This window comes from Pygocentrus nattereri, chromosome 16 (genome assembly GCF_015220715.1).
Source record: "Pygocentrus nattereri isolate fPygNat1 chromosome 16, fPygNat1.pri, whole genome shotgun sequence".
In the NCBI taxonomy this organism is placed as follows: Eukaryota; Metazoa; Chordata; class Actinopteri; order Characiformes; family Serrasalmidae; genus Pygocentrus; species Pygocentrus nattereri.
In genome coordinates, this window is record NC_051226.1 from 19,546,463 (window position 1) to 19,563,860 (window position 17,398).

The 17,398-nt window shown below is 42.3% G+C and overlaps 1 protein-coding gene across 21 annotated transcripts in view; it reads left to right on the top strand.

Moving 5' to 3' along the window:
• The window catches only part of nrxn2a (neurexin 2a), a 402,488-nt gene that overhangs the window by 22,188 nt on the left and 362,902 nt on the right, over positions 1-17,398 (top strand). Inside the window, exon 1 of one of the 21 annotated variants that reach the window (XM_017698730.2) lies at positions 4,638-4,659. The exons of the other annotated variants lie outside the window; for them this stretch is intronic. The gene's annotated coding sequence lies outside the window, so the exon portion shown is untranslated. Of the gene's footprint in view, positions 1-4,637; positions 4,660-17,398 lie in introns of those variants that run through there. 21 annotated transcript variants of the gene reach the window in all.

The window sequence follows — 17,398 nt, forward strand, 5'->3', positions numbered from 1 at the left end:
GTTAAATGCGGAGTTGAAATTTCCCCATTGTGGGACTAATAAGGGTCACCTAATCTAAGTCTCATACTATACACTCTCATGTCATATTGTCTTGTACCATCTCATATTACATTGCCTAGGAACCCAATTTCTTTTAGAATCTTCTCGAATAGCCTTGTATCATATTGTGTGCATATTGTATTGTACTAAACCTGCCACATTTGGGTGAATTGCTTAGTTTCCAGATGACTGGTGAAGCAGCAGTGGCTCACTGAGAATTAGAGGAGCTCTGATAAATACAACACTGTTGACTCATCAGGGTAGCTCATTTGCACTGTTCCAAAATGTGCCTATTATGGAACAAACCCTGGCTGCCTCTCTGAGCAAGGAACAGACAAGAGAGTAAAAGTGAAGGAGTAAGCAAACTCTAGCTTGGAATGGCTCATCTGCTTGTGTTTCCAACTTCATGCGTTGGTTTTGAGATACATTTCTCTTTTAAGTGCTGGGTATAGTTTAGGGGCATTAATTAAATTTTTTCACCCCTAGATAATAATTTACTCTTTAACGCTTACAGATTCAGGCTTCTAATGATGTGGTGACTGATGTTTTTATAATTGAGATCACTGATTGGTCCTGAGGGATTGCAGTCAGTTAGTGAAGAAAATAGTGCTCAAGAGTTATAAATTGTTAAAAAATACATAAAACGGTTGTTTAGGATGCAGAAAAATTAGCGCATGTGTAAATGCCTCTGGATGCTTCCATACTCTCTCTCCCAGCCTTGGCTCAGAGAAAACAAGGACCAGAGTGGGAGCTCTTAAGGCTTTCTGTCTCTGTCTTTTCCCTCTGAATTATTTTTGTTGCCGTTGTGTCAGGTCAAGTTAACCAGCACTGATAATTGTGCCGAAGATTCCCCCTGGAGTGTTTTCACTGCGGATGACTGTCATTGTGTTTGTGCAAAGAGAGGGAGCTTCCTTAGGCTGCTCATGGCCCAAGCCAATACTTGATGTATATGGAACAGATTCATATGTAGGGTGAAAGGCAGCCGCTGCTTGGTATCAGGGTTTCCAGGAAGTGCGATCGGCCTGTCTTTTTGCAGAAACATGCTCAAGGTTGAGCTGATGCAGAGCAGAGGAGAAAAGGGGGCTCAGTCTGGCAGAACTCCCACACAGCCTGCCTGTGAATGGCATGTTTCTTTTTTCTTTCGCTGCAGAAAAACTGAATTGAAATGTCCATTTGGAGCTGGCATAGCAGGTATATGCTGACAGCTTATATGCGAGTGTTTTGTTTTGTGTGTGCGTGTGAATGCGCGCGTGCAGGCGCGCTCCAACACTTTACATGTACATAGGAAAGGTCCCGAGGGGACGTGTATCCATGGTGACAGCCAGCCACTCACACTGTTGCTTGGCTGTATAGGAGGAGAAGGGGAAAAAAAAGAAAAGAATAAAAGGTGGCTCGGTGACAGCCTGTGACTCTGTAAGACCCTTAACAAGCTGTCATGTTTCTCTTTGTTATGCTTTATGAGAAAAGAAAAGGGCTTTTAGTTCCATTAACTCCTACTGCATTACCCTGCTCTCCATTTGGCCCCTGAACGTGAGTGGATTTTGAGAGGTTTATCAGGCCATACCTTGACCATCATCATCTAGAGCTATTACAAATGGGTCTATCATACAGCAAGAAAAGATGGAGCAATAGCGATATGCTTGGTGTGTGTGTGTGTGTGTGGCTTGTGCAGGCATACAGCATTTAGCCATGCTTCAAGACAGCGAGATGTGACAGTAGAGAGGTGAAATGATGGAAGAGGGCACCTGAGATTAACAGAACAAAGCGGAGTCTATATGGGAGCCTGTCCCTTTGTAACCATTATAGACAACACAGAGGTAGCCCGCGGATGTTGTTTTTTGATATTTCTCTAGTCCCTGCAGGCTTTTTGAGGTTGAAGGGGTCATAAATTAAAGCCAGCGTCTCGGACTAGCCCCAAAGACACCAAGCCTATCCTAAAGATAGAAGTGTCTATGAAAATAGCGCTTGTTTTCAAAGCTGTCTCACGACTTACATGGACAATTTAGCTAATTTATGTAGCTTATCTAAACAAAGCATGCCGGAAAGTGTCGCGTCTATTTCTGTACACGACTCGGGGGAGGGAAATCATATCTCTTGGCTTTTGTTTATTGAGCAAAGAACGCAGCAGCGTCTTTAACTTTCTTCCTCTCTCTTAGGTTTGACTTTCTCATTTCCATTTCACTGTGTCCTCCATTCCAAACATATGTCAACACGATAGAAATTGACTGCACTTTCTATTTTTGTCGTGCGCAATTATGCAGTGCATCTGTTTTGGTTTTTCTCCATTTTAAGGGGCATATTTCACACCTTATTTAGGATGTCATAACTTAAAAGTGGCTCAGCATACTGTACAATCAAATGTCATTGCTGATGATTGTGGTTGAAGGGTAGAAGTTTGTTCCTTTAAGGTTTTAATGCCACATACTTCTAAGTACACAAATATTTTTCCAAGTGATTTAAGTAAAATTTTACTGTTGCATTGAAAAGGGAAAAATATGCACTGAAAGTCATCCACCACGCCAAAAACATCTGGTCAGCTGTAGTCCTATAGTGGTCCCTCTAAAAACTGTGCAGCAACAGATGGGCTATAGTCAAATGACACTATACATATATATATATATATATATATATATATATATTACTTCACTGAGAAAATTTGTTAAAGACGTTAGCGGGACAATTTAGCGGGATAGATATCAAGTTAGTGTGGCCGCCCTTTACCTTTATTGCAGCTTCAATCTGCAGAAATATGTCCACTCCAACAAGTTCTTACAATCTTAAGAGAAAAAAAGTTGCACTTTCTGTGTCTCACATCTCACAATGCAAGTAATTTCAAAGACATTCAGTAATGTTGAGGTCTGGGCTCTGGGTTGTCAGTCCACTATTCTGAGAAGTCTAGCAGAACTCTCTCTTTTTCTCAGTAAAGACTGCTTGACAGCTACACATTCTTTCAGACTTATAGTGTTGAATTGTCTTCTCACAGTGGAGGGATACACAGAAACACCTGTGGATTTTTTCAGATCTGAAGAGTGGAGCTCAATTTTCTCCTTTTTATAAAAATGCATCTATTTTGCATCTGTTATAATGTAATATGATTCTTTTTCATTACGTGTTATAGTGAAAGGTGGAATCTTAGAAATATGAATTTCAGTATTTCAGAAAGTTTTTGCCTCCCTTCTGATTTAGTTTTGATGAATTCTCTGACAAGAGCAAAGGTGTCTGATAAATAGAGCAAATGCACCTTGTCTTTTCTAAACATGGGCCTCAATGGAAGGAGTCTGATCTATCTATCTATCTATCTATCTATCTATCTATCTATCTATCTATCTATCTATCTATCTATCTATCTTATCTGGATATATTTACACACAAACACACACACATACACACTCATAGATAGATAGATAGATAGATAGATAGACACATAGATAAAAAAGTAGTGGTTTCTCCTTTTTAAGCAAGCTGTACACGTTGTTTGATGTGTGAGAAACAGGCATATGCTCCCACATTCAGGTTCAGTGAATTAGATAATGATCGGTTTGTTGGCGTCCTTTCTGTTTGACTGACTCATATTTGTTGTATGGATTTGTCTGTACATGGCGTCTACAAGGTTGATTTATGCGCAAACTTAATTTATGATGTTAAGGGAGACCTTTTTGCACACATTGGTGTAATTTGGTTTGCCTCTCAAGGACAATCGATATGGGAAGGCAGCTGATAAGCCTAGTTAAAGCTCACTTTGTCACTGGACCCTTAAGCCCCATACCAAGAATATCTTGAATCTACCGAAGATCGATTGAAAACAGAGTATTAAGCATGACCCTGCTTGAATTACCCAGTCATTTGATCCGTTCAATTAGTTCACTTAGAATGAACCTGTGCAGCATGAGCAGATGCTTTCATTTAAATAATGGAATTAAATCCACGGTTAACGGATAGGAGCCTATTTGGAGTAGATGTGGAAGAGGAAGCTGCAGTCTAGGCTGCCCCTCAGTAGGAAAGACCTGTCATATGTGGCTAATATTAGCCCATTGCATGTGTGTGTGTGTGAGCTCTGAATAATGCACAACATGTAGTGTGTCTGAGTGTGTGTAGCGTGGTGATCTGGTCTCAACATGTGAGCTCGGATCTCTGCGGGAAAGGTTGAGGGGGTCACATCTTCACTACTGGTGCTTGGGTCCCTACACAATATGGCGAAAAGCGTGGCTCCAGAGGGTGGTACCAACCACCCACAGCACTGCTGATTATTGTTCACCTACCCACCCACCAAGCCTGTCACCGTCAAGCAATGGCAAAGTAGTGGGCAGCCAAGGAGAGACTAATGTGAATCTTAATCATGTTTAGAAACAATGCGGCGCGTCTTTTCTCAGGCCTCCTCTGGCTTGCTTTAAAGGCATTAACATTCTGCAGAAGCGTGGCAGATGCTCTTTTCTGCTGTTTCGCTTTCTTCTGTTCTATTATTTGACTCTTTGCGCTTTTTTGTTTTTTTCCCTTCTCCCTGCAGCTCCTCTGAAAGGCTGGAGCACCGCACTGACTCAGTGAGAGGATGTGGATTTGTGCGTGGTCTCTAGAGCTTTCTGTGGCCTGTGATGTCACAGTGGGAGAAAAGGGGGATGCCGGGTGAGAAAGATGAGTGTGTGAGTGAGTAAGGAGGAGCTGGATTAACATCCTGACAGAGGGATCTAGGTCTCAGATTCAGCAGGGAGTTCATGACCCCTGCAAGGTGTGTTCCACCTAACTAAGACATAAGCCCCCGTGAATGCCAATGCTGTCTTGTCTGGCTTTGATCTAGCCCTGTCTGATACTGCCAATTTCCTTTTATTTTATTTTCTCTAACCTTAGGCAGACCCCAGTTGGAATTAGACTTTCTTTTGCCATGGGGCCCTGGCTTATGATTAGACATAAAAAGAAGACTGCACAGGCATGTAACGAGTAAACAAGCCATTATTATATCCGTAGAGCCATGAAAAAGTCTCCTATTAAAACAAATGCATATATAAAACCATATGCGGCCTTTTATTGCTAATCTATTTGTGTGAAAACACAAAAACTGAAACCTGCTTACAAGGCCTTAAGTATATAGGAGTGCAACTGAAAGCCTCCATGTGAGCTAATTGGTCCTGTTTGCAATTGCAATTTATAAAGAAACATTTTATGCACTGCCACTGATGGTTAGCTCACTTTCAGATGTAATTTACATTGATGTATAAAAATAGCCATGCATAATAAAATGACATGCAACAATATACAACATAATCTCTGGGCTAATGAAAGGAGGCCATATGTCAATATCTGCCAGTGATGATGCAGATATGGATGTTTTGGACTGGTTATGTTAACATCACCTCAAAACGTTTTGTGTGGTAGAAAAGGAGATTTTGTGAAGAGGCTTAGGTCTGACTTCTCACTGGAAACAGGCTAACCATCATTACTATCTCACCAGTGATGCATTGAGAGACTCTCTAAAATCAGCCTTATTGCATCACACAGACACATTGTTTGGTTGTCTACAGAAAATGTACAGAATGTTCATTTAGGATGTACTTCATACGTTTCTTGAAGTCATTTCCTTGTATCAGCTGTGCTTACTCCCCAGTGTGCATATTGATATAATCGTCCTTGTCCTTGGTTGATTGAGTTCCTTACTTGCTCTCTGTGGTGTTTGTGTCTGCTGTGGTATCATTAGAAATACAAGGTCACTTATTTTTCCTTTCTTTTGTGTTACTAGGCCCTTAGACAGGGTATTTTGAAGTGGGACATGGCTAGAACTCAAGAGTTGGAAGTTCAGTCTCATGTTTGTGATCTTCTGGCTGAACATGTTGCCTATAAATTTAAATGTTTCTGAGTTTATCCACTGGAATAATATATACTGCAAATATACTGGATATTTTTATTGCAGCAGTCCATTCATTCACTGCTTTAGCATTTTCATAAGCTAAAAGTCTCAACAACCAAGCCCTGCATCATAGTGGTTAAAGTTCAGCATGCAGGTACCCCCTACATGTGTCTTGTTGACACCAGTGTATATCTTAAAAGCATCATCATGCAAGATATACACTTCATGAATTTGAATTCAGGATGTAATGTCAGAGGTGGATTCATTCAAAATGGAGACATTTTGTTATATCCATGGAAAACATTTAGACAAAACAAAAAACAAATTATTATTGTACAAACAACATGAAAAATTCATCTTCAAGAAAATAGTAAACATGAACACTGTCAGTGCAAATTGTTTAAAGTAACAGAGAGATGTTACTGTGTAAACTTGATCTGCTGTGTAGTCAGAGGTTTGGAGACGCTTGCGTAAATATGTGTTCCAATAATCTTGAATGTCATGATCTCAAAGACATTTTAATTTAGAGGCTTGACATTTTTTTAAGAAAAAAATATATAGTGAACATGAGACAGTGTATTAACTTATTTTTAGCTTTCAACTTTCAGCAAGTGCTTAGCATATGGGAACTGCTACAAGAAGCTAATTGAGAGCTAGTTGAGAAAAAACTGCAGCTATGTAAACAGGATGCCTTGTAGAATTCATATCATAAAATTGTTATTATATGTTTGATTTTGTAACTGTATGATTCAATAAGAACTTATTGAAATGTGGGGAAAAAAGAGAAAAACTTAGTATGATGACTATATTCAAAATAAAAGTGCTAGAACAGGTTATTTGAGTGATGCCACAGAAGAACCATGTTTTATTTCCTAAACAACGATGATTCTTTGGAAAAGCTGTAATCTGTAAGATTTATCTAAGTGTGTCAGTGTTAAAGTTTAAAGGACCTGCGCATAATGTAAAGGTAGGAAGGGCCTTTCAATTGATAAGTAAACTGTACATTATGTGAAGTTTCTTTATCTGTTAAACCTTTATATTGGTTCTTCAAACACATATCTTATTGACAAACCTGGATCATGAAATTGAATGGTTGTTCTGTGGCATCACTCAAGGAACCCTGCGGAGGACCATTTTTGTATGTCCAGACTTTTAACTGATACTGTATAGTCTATATGACTCACACTAATGCTCCTAGACTACAAACTAATGTCTTGGAGCATTATTGTCCAAGTTCTGTACCTGGATCAAGACAGGAAGCTTAGCTTACCTAACCAAATCAGGAAGATGCTTTCACATTTACTACACTGCTCAAAAAAATAAAGGGAACACTCAAATAACACATCCTAGATCTGAATGAATGAAACATTCTCATTGAATACTTTGTTCTGTACAAAGTTGAATGTGCTGACAACAAAATCACACAAAAATCATCAATGGAAATCAAATTTATTAACCAATGGAGGCCTGGATTTGGAGTCACACACAAAACTAAAGTGGAAAAACACACGACAGGCTGATCCAACTTTGATGTAATGTCCTTAAAACAAGTCAAAATGAGGCTCAGTATTGTGTGTGGCCTGTATGACCTCCCTGCAGCGCTTGGGCATGCTCCTGATGAGGTGGCGGATGGTCTCCTAAGGGATCTCCTCCCAGACCTGGACTAAAGCATCCACCAACTCCTGGACAGTCTGTGGTGCAACGTGGCGTTGGTGGATGGAGCGAGACATGATGTCCCAGATGTGCTCAATCGGATTCATGTCTGGGGAACGGGCGGGCCAGTCCATAGCTTCAATGCCTTCATCTTGCAGGAACTGCTGACACACTCCAGCTACATTGTCCTGCATTAGGCAGAACCCAGGGCCAACCGCACCAGCATATGGTCTCACAAGGGGTCTGAGGATCTCATCTCGGTACCTAATGGCAGTCAGACTACCTCTGGTGAGCACATGGAGGGCTGTGCAGCCCTCCAAAGAAATGCCACCCCACACCATTACTGACCCACTGCCAAACCGGTCATGCTGATGGATGTTGCAGGCAGCAGATCGCTCTCCACAGCGTCTCCAGACTCTGTCACGTCTGTCACATGTGCTCAGTGTGAACCTGCTTTCATCTGTGAAGAGCACAGGGCGCCAGTGGCGAATTTACCAATCCTGGTGTTCTCTGGCAAATGCCAAGCATCCTGCACGGTGTTGGGCTGTGAGCACAACCCCCGTCTGTGGACGTCGGGCCCTCATACCATCCTCATGGAGTCGGTTTTTAACCGTTTGTGCAGACACATGCACATTTGTGGCCTGCTGGAGGTCATTTTGCGGGGCTCTGGCAGTGCTCCTCCTGTTCCTCCTTGCACAAAGGCGGAGGTAGCGGTCCTGCTGCTTTGTTGTTGCCCTCCTACGGCCTCCTCCACGTCTCCTGGTGTACTGGCCTGTCTCCTGGTAGCACCTCCAGCCTCTGGACACTACGCTGACAGACACAGCAAACCTTCTTGCCACAGCTCGCATTGATGTGCCATCCTGGATGAGCTGCACTACCTGAGCCACTTGTGTGGGTTGTAGAGTCCGTCTCATGCTACCACGAGTGTGAAAGCACCACCAACATTCAAAAGTGACCAAAACATCAGCCAGAAAGCATCGGTACTGAGAAGTGGTCTGTGGTCTGGTCACTCCTTTATTGAGTTTGTATTGCTAATTGCCAATCATTTCCACCTGTTGTTAATTCCATTTGCACAACAGCATGTGAAATTGATTGTCAATCAGTGTTGCTTCCTAAGTGGACAGTTTAATTTTACAGAAGTTTGATTTACTTGGAGTTATATTGTGTTGTTTAAGTGTCCCCTTTATTTTTTTGAGCAGTGTATAACTGTGTAGCTTTTGCCCAGAGCTATTTGATGAATGTAGCTTTGATCTTCTTATTTTCATGTACTGCTTACCATTACAGTGAATGTGGGCCCTGTAATATGAAGCATATAGACAGGTGACAAGGAAAAACCTGGATAAATGAATCAAGACATGCAACAAGTGTAGATGCCTCCAGTCAGGTGTACTGCATGAAACAGTTAAGTAATTAGCATCCTACTGTGTTATGTGTCATGTATAAAATTGATTTTAGATCAAGATGGCAAGAGGAAAAAATCAAATTGACTTTGAAGGAGGGTTAGTTATTGAGGTGTGGATGTTATTCAAGACTGTTCAACTGGCTAGTGTTTCAGTAGCAAGTGACTGAAGTGACATCAGCATTTTCATCTATGGGAAAGACATCAATAAATAGGGTTGCAAATTATGGCCGTATATAATCGTAATGTTCATTGAGGGGTGCAGAATGCATGTATTCTGATTGATAACCTTTATCCTATGATCAAACATTTCTATACTGATGTTAGTGGCCTATTCCAGGATGATGGTGGCTTCACCCATGCAGCACTGTTGGCCACTGAGTTATTTTGAAGAATGGTGAAGAATCCCTCTAGAACAGAACTTGTAGAAGTTTTTTTTTTGTAGAAGACTTTGTGCACTACAGTTACATTCCTCAAACATGCACATAACACCTCACTTGACCAGAATTTATCACTTTTGTTAAGTAGAAATGTTGCTGAAGGCTGAAATGTGTCGTGCTTGTGCCCTTCTGCTGAAATTACACTATGTAATTGCTCACCCTCCTGATTTTGTGAGTTATTCACCTCAGGTAGGCTTGCTGCATTTGTCCCTTATTACATGTCAATTCTAAAATAGACTTTAGGAGCATTTAATCATTGACTGGCTGAGATAGTTACTAATCACAGTAATCATATTACATCTCCATGCCAGGGAGCAGGTGTATGCCTTTTTTATTCCCTTTTTCATTTTCTACTCATGGCCAGACATGCAGTCTTTAGTCTTAAATTGAAAACATGAGGTATGGGCTATGTTTTAAATGGTGCTTGAAGCTGTAATAGGTGCAGATACATTACATACAAATACATTAGGATACAAAGTGCCTTATCCTAAGAATTTAGCTCATAATGATGTAGTTCTCTTTAAGACGCAAGCTTGACCAGGTTAGTTAAATTCCTTCTGTTAAAGCAGTGCTTTGAAGCGGTCAAATCCAACTAATAGGGTCTGAATCTAACAAAATTGGACAAATCTGAGTAGCAAGTAGTAGGAATTTAAAGGAATTTAATATTTTCCAAAATAAGTTAGATTAGTAAAAGTAAAACTTCAGTCCAGTCTGTTTTAATTGTCTCAGGTGGAAGTAGAAGAAATGGTTACATTTCTCATTTTAAAATGAATGTAATGTGCAATAATGTTGACTAGGAGAGGTCTACATATTCTTTACAGCTCTCTACAGATTGCAGGATTTAAAACTGACAACACCTCTGAAATAAGTCTCTAAAATACCCTTTATACTACAACCCCAATTCCAATGATTGTTGGGACGTCGTGTAAAACATAAATAAAACAGAATATGATGATTTGCAAATCCTTTTCAACTTATATTCAATTGAATACACTACAAAGACAAGATATTTAATGTTTCAAACGGATAAACTTTATTGTTTTTTGCAAATATTCACTCATTTTGAATTTGATGCCTACAACACGTTCCAAAGAAGTTGGGGCATGTTTACCACTGTGTTACATCACCTTTCTTTTTAACAACACTCAATAAGTGTTTGGGAACTGAGGACACTAATTGTTGAAGCTTTGTAGGTAGAATTCTTTCCCATTTTTGCTTGATGTATAACTTCAGTTGCTCAAAAGTCCGGGGTCTCTGTTGTCGTATTTTTCGCTTCATAATGCGCCACACATTTTCAATGGGAGACAGGTCTGGACTGCAGGCAGGCCAGTCTAGTACCCGCACCCTTTTACTAAGAAGCCATGCTGTTATAACATGTGCAGAATGTGGCTTGGCATTGTCTTGCTGAAATAAGCAGGGATGTCCCTGAAAAAGACGTTGCTTGGATGGCAGCATATGTTGCTCCAAAACCTGTATGTACCTTTCAGCATTAATGGTGCCTTCACAGATATGCAAGTTAGGAGGACAAGACTCGTCAGACCCATTTCCATCCATGAGTTCCAAAAACAATTTGAAATGTGGACTCATCAGACACATTTCCACTTTGCGTCAGTCCATCTCAGATGAGCTCAGCCAAAAGAAGCTGGCGGCATTTCTGGGTGTTGTTGATATATGGCTTTCTCTTTGCATGGCAGAGTTTTAACTTGCACTTGTTGATGGAGCGACAAACTGTGTTCACTGACAATGGTTTTCTGAAGTGTTCCTGAGCACGGGTCGCCTCAATGCGAATTAAAATCGCATAGAGGAAAACTTTGACTGTTGTCTGTGCTTATGCACCAAACAACAGGTCAGAGTATTCGGCCTTCTTGGAGGGTGTGGGCGGGGTTCTGGAAAGGGTCCTGCCTACAGACTCCATAGTCTTACTTGGAGACTTCAGTGCTCACGTTGGCAATCACTGGGAGACCTGGAAAGGCGTGATTGGGAAGAACAGCCTGCCCAATCTAAACCCAAATGGTGAATTGTTATTGGACTTCTGTGCCAGGCATGGATTGTCCATAACGAACACCAAGTTTGTTCAAAAGTGTACAGAGCTGTTACCAGAGCTCCTTGGGTCAAAGGTCAATGATTGACTTTGTTGTCGTTTCATCTGACTTGGGACCATATGTTCTGGACATTAGGGTGAAGTGAGGTGCTGAGCTGTCAACTGCTCACAATCTGGTGGTGAGTTGGATCAGATGGCAGGGAAGACTGATGGTCAGAACTGGTAGGCCCAAGTGAATAGTGAGGGTGTGCTGGGAACGACTGTCAGAGGCCCATGTTCAGAATGAGTTCAACTCCCACCTCCGGGAGAACTTTTCTCATGTCCCAGAGGAGGTAGGGGACATGGAGTCTGAATGCAATGGAAGGAGCACTTTGACGAACTCCTTAATCTGGGAGACGTGCCTCCCTCACGGGAGTCAGGGCTAGAGGCTCTTGGGGTGTCAAGCTCCATTTCCCTGGTGAAGGTCACTGAGGTAGTTGGTAAGCTCCTCAGTGGCAAGGCACCGGGGGTGGATGAGATTCATCCAGAGATGCTTAAGGCTCTGGATATTGTGGGGCTGTCGTGGCTAACACGCCTCTGCAATATTGCATGGACCTCAGGAACAGTACCCTTGGACTGGCAGACTGGGGTGGTGGTCCCTATTTTTAATAAAGGGTGTGTGCGAACTATTGGGGTGCTATCACACTGCTCAGCCTCCCTGGCAAAGTCTATGCAAAAGTGCTGGAAAGGAGACTCCAACCGATAGTTGAACCTCAGATTGAGGAAGAGCAATGCAGATTCCGACCCAGCCATGGAGCAAAGGACCAGCTTTTCACCCTCTCGCAGATTGTTGAGGGGGCATGGGAGTTTGCCAACCCAGTCTACATATGTTTTGTGGACTTGGAGAAGGCTTATGACCATGTTCCTCGAGATATCTTGTGGGAGGTCCTCTGGGAGTATGGGGTGCTGGGGCTACAACTCCGGGCCATCCAATCTCTGTACTTCCGGAGTGAGAGCTATGTCCGTATACTCGGCATTAATTCAGACTCTTTCAGCGTTAGTGTTGGACTCCGGCAAGGTTGTGCCCTGTCTCCACTCCTGTTCTTGATATTCATGGACGGAGTTAGGAGTGCATTATGTGTGGAGCCTGGAGGGTGGCGTCTCTGCTATTTGCAGATGATGTTGTTCTTTTGGCTGAATCACATAGATGCCTCCAGCGCTCGCTGGAGCGGTTTGCAGCTCAGTGTGAAGTGGTTGGTATGCGGATCAGCACCTCCAAGTCTGAGTCCATGGTCTTAGCCTGGAAAAAGATGGCATGCCCACTCCAGGTAAGGGGAAAGGACCTGCCCCAGGTGGAGGAGTTTAAGGATCTTGGGGTCTTGTTCACGAGTGACGGGAAGAGGGATCATGAGATCGGCCGCAGGCTGGGACAGGCGGCAGCAGTAATGCGGTCACTGTACTAGACTGTAGTGGTGAAGAGAGAGCTCAAAAGACGAAGCTCTCTGTTTACTGGTCAATCTACATCCCGACCCTCACCTATGGTCATGAGCAGTGGGTAATGACCGAAAGAACGAGATCATGAATACAAGCAGCGGAAATGAGCTTTCTTCGTCGGGTGGTAGGCTACACGCTATTTGATAGAGAGAGGAGCTCGGTCATTCAGGAGGAGCTCATTGAGAGGAGCCAGCTGAGGTGGTTCGGGCATCTGATCCGGATGCCCCCTGGAAGCCTCCTGGTGGGGGTGTTTGAGGCACGGCCTACCATGACAAGACCCTGGGGTCATCCTAGGAGCTGGAGGGACTATGTCTCCAGGTTTGTCTGGGAGCGGCTTGGGGAATGAACTGGAGGAAGTTGCGGGGGACAGGGTCATCTTGGATTCTCTGCTCTCTCGACTGCTACTGCGACCCTATCTGTACTAGCGGTCAGTGATGACGATGACCTGTGGAATGTTCCAAACAGGTGTTTTTTGAGCATTCCTCAACTTTCCCAGTCTTTTGTTGCCCCTTTCCCAACTTCTTTGGAACGTGTTGCAGGCATCAAATTCAAAATGAGTGAATATTTGGAAAACAATAAAATTTATCCATTTGAACATTAAATATCTTGTCTTTGTAGTGTATTCAATTGAATATAGGTTGAAAAGGATTTGCAAATCATTGTATTCTGTTTTTATTTATGTTTTACACAATGTCCCAGCTTCGTTGGAATTGGAGTTGTATGTTGCTAAGGAATGTGCATATATCCTACATTTTATTTTGTCCCTTGAGCTCCACTTATGTGTGTTTTATATTTCATATATATTTCATAAATTAGTCATAATTAAGTCATAATTCAGTTTCCTTGACTATTTTCTACCATCTATTCACCATTAAAATAAAACAGACTGTTGTTATTACTGTGACTTTAAAACTGAAATACATAAATGACCGCTGTTGTGATTGGCTGTCCTGTGTTGTGGCCCATTCAAAAAGCAATCCAGGGTGAAACATTCCTTATAACCTAAGTGCGGATGGGTGAGGCTAAACTGCTATAGACTAAAATAGGCAGATATATGTAAATAAATGGGTTTTCGTGGCATCACAAAAATAGTGAGTATACAATTGGAGCTTAGTTTCCGTATGTGGACTGTATGGACGTGAATGGTATGTTTAAAAGCTTTAAGGGTTCATATACTAAATCAAATTCTTTTATTTCAAGAAAATGAGGAAAATGTAGTTTCCATGATAGGGGCCCATTGAATGATGCCGCAGGTTTGTCCTTCCTTTTCTGTGCTCAGAATTGTCCTTTTGTAATCGACTCTTTTGTAATCTGAATATCCTCTAACTCTTCTAAAGTTCTTACCAGGTCTTCGGCACTATATTAGCAATGCTTCACTTGGTTCCTGTTAAATTTAATGTGGGCTATAAAGTGCTACTGCTGACTTATAAATCTCTTAAAGTTCTAGCTGTGGGGTGGATTTTTTTCTTTTGGTTGTGGTGATAGGGAGAAAAATACCTGGAGAATAGCTCGAGTTCACGTTGCTTGGTCAAGCCCTCTGAATATTTAAATGAAGTTTTAGATTATTAGTACTCAACCCCTGCAAACCTCACACACACACACACACACACACACACGCACGCACGCACACACGCACACACGCATGCACACACACACAAAATGCCTATAGTTAGAATCTCAGCAGGGGGATGAGCCCTGCTGCTTTTGAACATTCTCCCAGATGAGGATCGGGAGGCTGAAACACTTAGTATTTAAACATAGTATTTAAGACTGTTTTCTAAAAAAACACTGCAGTTTTACATTTGCTGTTTAACTTTTATATAAAAAAACAACAGCAAGCAGAGACACAACAGGAATGGGTCATATCAGTTTTCTAGATAATTTTCTAGATGGTTTTCTGAATAATCTGCATAGCACCACCTGTCTGCAATCAGTAATGTGCATACAGTTGAGCATTTTTCAGCCAAGCCTGTTGCCCTGTGGAATATCACTGCACCGTGCCTGTTTTTAGCCTGCTGGTGACTGATTCTATTGATTTCTGAGACATAATAATGAGAATAAGATTAATGAATGTATTATAGCCTGATATATATTCTATGCTATATTCATGCTTTCTAAAGATGTTGAGCTATTTCTGATAACAGCAATAGGCAAAATTGTAATCGTGGTTCTTAATCTGAAATGGCCCAATGAAAGAGTAAAGACCATTTCTGTATCTTCATCTCAGAGTAATTAAGAGCACTAATAAGAAGGAAGGCCCTGATGAGGCCCATGAGTAGGATCCAGTTAACACTCCCTGAGGACCTTCACCTCAGTCTAACATGATTACGCTGTACAAACGGCGCCTCTCTCCTCAGCCCACTCCTGCATTATCTAAAGGGCTGGCACACACTTGTGTCAGGTTTGAACTTCCACACTCATCTACACCGGAGGCCTGCCTCAAAAGCCATGCATAATGCATGCTCTGCACCTCATTCCTCGTACTCCTGCTTTCCTTCACACTTTCCCCCATGTCTCTTGTGAGATCCACCCTGAAACTTAGCCCTTTACTAATTAAAGCCCTGGATTTGATTGATCTTTGGTTGACCGATCCCTGCTGGATGGCTGGATGAATTGATGGATGGATTGATTACAATGGAGGTGGAGTTGCTGTTCAGTGACTTCTTGCTATTGGAAACCTGCTTGCTTCGCCGACACTTGTTCTTCCTTCAGTTCCCTGCCCGTCCCCCCTCACCCCTCTCATTTTAATGAGTACTCCAAGATTGTGCCGGCGGTGGAGTCATCTAAACTAGCGGGAGCTTCTATACAGGCAGTGTTCTAATCTACATCAGGCTCCCACAGAGGTGCAGCAGGAGATGAAATGCTTTGTGTACCACTTGGTTCCAGTTGGGCAGTAACAGCACATGCTGGAGGGCACAAGACAAGAAACACTAGTTGCAAAAATAGCATCAACTGCGTCCCCTTCACCAGCATTTTTCAGAGTAAATATTTAGCTGACTGAGGTCACTTTTAACCTGGGAGCTATAGATTTGTGTTTGGTATCAGAGATTTACTGTTTGTTTCTCATTAAACTCATGACTCATCATCTGTTGATCCTCTCCCTCCCCACTGCTACTTTTTCATTACATTTTACTTACTATGGGCTTAGGCTGAAGAGGCTACAGTAAGGCTTGACTTTGTATATGCTAGATTTGTGTGGTGTTTTAATGGAGCTGGCATGGGTACGAGGCTAAGAAATTGCTCTGCTCCTATTTTCCTTGCATTTTGAATAAAGGAAATTTTCTGGCACTGGAAGAAATCCTTGGTGTTATTTTTTCATTTGGGTGGGCACATCCTCATGAATTTATATGGAAGTCACGGCTTGTAGAATATTCTAGCAACATTATGTATTCCGGCAGTGTCCGGTACACCATTGCAGTAATAGAGTAATTTAGAACTGGGCAATGAATTAAGAATGCAGTTTAGCGAGGATGCTTTTTGAAGTATAAGTGCTGAAATGTCTTGTCAATAATTAGTGTTGAATCACAGATCCGTGTCTGTTAACCTGGGATAGCTGTAATGGAATCCTGTCTGCATGGTTTTTTTGGCCGGCATTCCTCTGCTGTCGCCCAGCCAGGTAGGTCTTTCGAGCTCAGCTTTGGATAACGGGGATGGTGAGGATGACGGGGATGATGGGGGTCCTTCTGTCCATTTAATTTAAGAAGTCAAATCTGCTGTCCTAGCTTCCCCTGCTTCTTCTCAAGGTCATGTGGTGCAGGTATGTGGGGAGGGAAGGTGCAGACTGTGTCCTGTAGCTCCAGACCTGGCTGCTCATGTGTGTGCGTATGTGTGTGTGTGCCACATCATCAGGTCACCATGGAGGGCAGCTCAGTGTCCTCGGCGTGCCCCCGCACAGGTGGCCAGGGCCAAGAGCAGAATAATTTATGAGTGTTGGGTCATTCTCTTTTCACAGCCAGGCAGGGCTCGCTGGCTCGCAGCCACACACTGAATTTATCCCCAACTGAAGAGGAAAGGAGACTAGTGCTGGTTTGTTTCACCATTGTGCATTATTCCTGTGTTGTCGGCCTGGCCGAGGGTATGTGAGCGTGTTGATTAATGTCCTAACGTGCCACCGTAGTGACCCTGAATAAATGCGTCACTGATTTTGTAATGTGAAGTGTACAGACATTTTGTCGCACCAATTAATCCAGATATCCCAAATAAACTCATGCCTGCTGGCCTTTACCCGGCATCAGCCCAGTGAGAGGCTCTCGAGAAGAGGCTAAGTGAAGCCAGAGAAGGACGTTCATGCAAAGTGACAGGCAATCCTCTCTAAACACATCTTGTAGCTCCATTAGAGCACCATAGCTAAATGTGCCTTCCCACAGAAGTTTGGACACACACAGATGTCCGGCTAAACCACAATGTCTTGTACATTTGACAGGATATTAAGTAGAAAGTCATGTACTCCCCCATGAATCATTCATGATAAACACAAAATAGCATGCTGCTTATGATAGAAGAAGGTAAAAAATGGG